This window comes from Olea europaea, chromosome 1 (assembly GCF_002742605.1).
Source record: "Olea europaea var. sylvestris chromosome 1, O_europaea_v1, whole genome shotgun sequence".
NCBI lineage: Eukaryota > Viridiplantae > Streptophyta > Magnoliopsida > Lamiales > Oleaceae > Olea > Olea europaea.
Genome location: NC_036237.1, coordinates 21,672,298 through 21,677,470, shown reverse-complemented (window position 1 = coordinate 21,677,470; position 5,173 = coordinate 21,672,298).

The window sequence follows — 5,173 nt, the reverse complement described above, 5'->3', positions numbered from 1 at the left end:
TATGTAAGTATGAGCTGTACTGACTATAATAATAATAATAATAATAATAATAATAATAATAATAATAATAATAATTATTATTATTATTATTATTATTATTATTATTATTATTATTATTGATTTACTACATAGCAAGAATGCTTTTCATGATATTTAAAAGGTTGAATCTAGCCTTTTTCATGTTGTTTTTGTCATAATCAAAACAATGATGATGTAATCTTCATGTAGGTGTTAGGAGATAAGTTCCATAAATTGGTTTATTATTAGGATTAATATTTATTATTGGTTACAACTTATGGTACAAGCTTAGATATTTTGAGACAGAATAATTTATTATAAGATGAACGTGCCTATTTTAACATGGATCTTAATATGTAAAAATATGGTACACAGTTCGTCTACATAAAAATGAAGGAAATATTGACTTGCACACGTGAACACCAAATCACCCAAACAAACCCTTACCCATATCAAATTAAAACCATGACTAGTTGCAATTCAAGCCCGTCCTCAACCAACAAGGCGGCATCTACGCTCGACTTGTCTCACATTCAATAGGGAGCCATATCCAAAAGAGATGCGCATGAAAGAATTATCCTGGCTCGTACGTGCCGTGTTTTTCACAAGATCCATTTGCAAATTCCTGATTTGTTTATAAATCTTCTCCAATTCAATTTTGGACATGATTTTCAGCCAAATTTTGAGCATTATAAATACTAAAGAGCAAAATACATTAGGGGCAACTCTCATACACCATTATTCATATATTATCATCACTAAAGAGAGGCAAGTTGTTAGTTTTTGGGAGAATTAAATGGCAATTACAAGATTTTCATAAATTGAAGACTCAACATTGATCATTGGACAAAGAAGAGAAGATAAAATTGGAAATTTATTAAAAAACCATTGACGAGATTCGATATTTCAACACATCCTTCTTCTTCTTCTTCTTCTTGAATTATCTATAATTCGAGTTTTGTTTTGATTTTTGTTATGATGTTTTAATAAAAATTCAATAATCTGACGCTCAATATGTGTTTATTCTTGGATAATTGTTATAGAATTTAATTTTTTTCTTTACTTACCACTAATTGGATTGATTTGTGAATTTTATTATTCTCGAGAGAGATAGCATGATAGATAGCACGCTATAATAAGCATTGTAAAGTTCAATAAGGGATAGAGATATACTGCTATATTTTGCATAATTTTTGTAGATGCTCTAGTATTTTTAATGCATATTTCATAGAGATATATGAAGATCACATTAGATGATAGATTTAATTCATATTGAGAATACTATAAATTAACTTAGAAACATTGATCAATAAGAACGTGCACATATTGTTATTCTTATAAGGAATATTCAAAATCCCAATAATCATCAAACATAGTTTTACAAGAACTCTTATAAACTTCTCAATAGAATAGTTAATTTAATTTAATTTAATTAATTAATTAGTATAAATTCTTCAAATAAGTTTTCCTATTTGATTAAAGTTATCATTTATTTATACTAGAAAGTATGTGATCCTCGTAAGAATTATACTCTATTCATTACTTTATCACTTGTTCACGATACCATGCACTTGTAAAATTTCAAATGATCAAGTATTTGACGTCATTGTCGAGTACTATAGGATTTAATTAGTTTTAGTTTGTTTTAGCGTTAATCTAAATTTTTATTAATTTATTAGTTTTGAATTTTATATTAGATAAAAATTACACTAATTTTCTATTTTGCTTCAAGATCTTGCATGCAAAGTTAAAAAAAAAAAGGTGATTTTGCTCCGTTCGACTAGAAAATCAAATGAATATTTAGGTTGAAAAGAAAAAGAACATTTAGAAGCATACAAAAAATAGCAAGCAAAATCAATGACAGAAAATATACAAAATCAAATGGTCAATGGGGTGAATGAAGATGTAGCACATCCATATGTAGCTACGTGTAATGAGATTGAGAGACCAATGGAAGAATACATTGCTCTACCAGTGGTAGAAAGCAAATCCGACATAGTTTATTCAACATTCAAGGAAGCTAACTTTCACTTGAGGACGGATGTAATAACAAGTTTTAGATTGCATTGCAATTCTTTAGGAGACAGACTGACAATTTGAATGTTCAGATCTCGAGATTTTTGGATATGTGTGTGACAATTGAGTATCTAGGGGTTTTCAGTTATACAATTCGGTTGAAGCCCTTTCCATACGCTTTAAAAATTCAGCGAGGGAATCGTTAGACACATTATCATCTTATAGCATCACCACTTGAGACTGCTTGAGCTCAGAAATTCTTGAACAAATACTTCTTACCAAAAAGGATTGCCAAGTTTTGGGATGAATCACTATATTCTCTTAACTTGATTCGTAGTGCTATTACGAGGTATAAAAAGATACAGAGGTTTGCTTCGACAATGTCCACAATGTGGTTTGTCAAAGTGGCTACAACTCTAATACTTCTATATTGGATTGAATCCAACTAGCAAAACTAACATTGATTCAGCGTGTGATGGATCAATTACAAAAAGGACTGCAAATCTAGATTATTTATTTATTTATTATTATTTTTTTAAAGGTTAAAATGTTGTTCTTGGATATCATGTGAATATAATAACATTTATGCTTTAAGGTTAATTGAAGTAGCATGAATCGAGATAGATATAAACCTCTATATAAAGTATGTTACAAGTCCTTAGTGGCTAAAATGCCAAATTTCTGTTTTTGATTTTCAAATGATCGCTAGGGGCGGGCGCATAGATTTTGAATCAGGAGGCACAATCAAACTCTATACAAATCGAATACTTTATTCTTGATTTTTAAATGATCCATATTTGACCCAAAAAATGCAGATTTACATTTAAAAAACATTTCTTCATTGATATTTTGCTCATCATTTTCATCTATTATATTTGACCAGTTATTTTATTAATATTTTGTTCATCACAAGAAAATGCATATTTATGTATTAAAAAATTGTGTATTTGATACAGACAATCAATTCAAGTAACTAAAAGAAAAACATATAACCAATATTAAATACCAATAATCAATCAAATAAACATAATTCGTTAAATATAAGTTAAATTTTATATAACTAGTTTAGACACATGCTGTATACGCAAATAGGATAGGAGAAAATGGAAATTTAGGTTCTAATTAGTTTAAAATTTGATTGAAAAGTAAATTTTTGTAGTAGATGTGATAATTATAGAGAAATTATAAACTAATTTTAAAAAATTAGAAAACTAAGGTTTTGGTAAAATGTTTGAGGGAGAGAGTAAGATAGAGCAAGAGAAAAGAGAGAAAATTCAAATTTGTTGTAATTTTGCCCCTATTTGGTGGGGATTAAAATCAGATTTTTAGTAAATTTTGATAAAAGTTAGAAATTTAAGGAATCTATGAAATATGTTATTAAAATTAATTGTTAACTTTGATTTATATTAAAATTTAGATTTCAACTGATGCCAAACAGGACTTTATCAAAAAAAGGAAAAAAGGAAAAAAAAATTGCAAAATTTGGCGGGGGGGGGTCACCCCCAGGACCCCTGTGTCTGCCCATGATGATCGCTATGTGACATATTCTTAATGTTTTTTCACATGATTAGTGGGGATTGATAGCCCTATATGTCTTTTGACCAAATCACCTGGAATCATGCCAATTGGAGGCACGTAGAATATAGTTACAAAATTTTTAGTACACTGTACCATGATTATCTGGGATGAAATTTTTACATGCGATGTGTTAATAAGTTAAGTGTCTAAATGACGAAATTATAAAATTTTAATATTTTAAGCATCAATCTGTCTTTGAAGGAAAATGATTTTTGGAATAGTGAGTTTTTGGAGAATGTGATTAAAAAGTATGAAAAATTTCAAGTTTACATGCAAAATATTTTATTGCATGAATGTGTGGTTGAAAATGAATTTGAGAAAAAGAATTTTGAAAAAGGGAAGACAAACAAGGCTAACTTGTATAAGTTTTTGATCTTCAACGGAAACTTCACAGAAATCAGAGTTCCTTTGATCTATCAAATAAATGTCTACTTAATGCAGCACACTAAAATAGGAACTGAATTTATATCGAATTTGCAATCCAAATATTATGATTGGGGCCGTTACCTTGAGTTATTGATTCAACCAAGTGATTATCTGATTAATATTTTCCACCAGGTGACAACAGTTGATTCCGCCACCAGCTGGTGCGTGTTATGGCTTCTGTGTGGGCTAGTAAGAAAGGAGTATTTCTACATTGTTTTCTCTACTTCATAGGGACAATGCTACTATTATATATTAAGGACTGTTGATAATGGGCTACTGGTAGTAGGATTGTCAAAGCAACTTGGGGGAGGATTTATGCTGGAGGTGGTTGAGATACTAGCGTTGAGGAAGAGGCTCTCCTTTGATTAGAACATTGTGTTCAGATTTATGCGTCTGAATGTGATGCTGCTCCTGTGGTGAATGAGCTAAAATTCTATCTTATCTTTCATGAATTTTTCCAATCTTAATAGATCCCGTAATTTCTTTCACTTTGGTAGAAAAGGAAGAAGGGGCCTAGCTTGCTTTGGCTCTTTTCCTTCCCCCGATGTGGGTTGCTTTCAGTAATAAATATTGGTTATATTTCTTTATATTATTTGTACCAATATAATAGTTCTTTTGAGGTTGGTTGTGACACTTGTTATTTCACACCTCGGGAGAGAAATGAGTAGCCTCCACACTAGCCTCGTTAGCTACCACTTTGTGGGATGATGTGAATAAGTAGATTAATTGTATACAACTTTTTGCTTTTCCTATTGTTCGAGGCGACCTATTTTAATGAGGTTTTCGTTTTACTTGAAAAAATATTGCGGATCTCGAAGCACATAGGATTGCAAAATAGCGCCTGCCCCACCCGCCGATAGGCTTTAAGAAAATCAACTTCAATTTTAAATACAAGCACAACTATTTTTCAACTATATATTATCTTCATACATTTTATCATCTTGACAATGAATGCTTCCATTAATATAAACTTGAGTACCAAAAACCACGTAGGCAAAAAGTAGAAATGAAACTAATAACACCAAAAGATATAATGTGGTCTCAGAAGTGTGCCTGCTTCCAAACAAGGGAAGAGAATTATTGATATAATTACTCTATAAGTCTATATAGTTGCACAATATTAACAAAGTCAGAA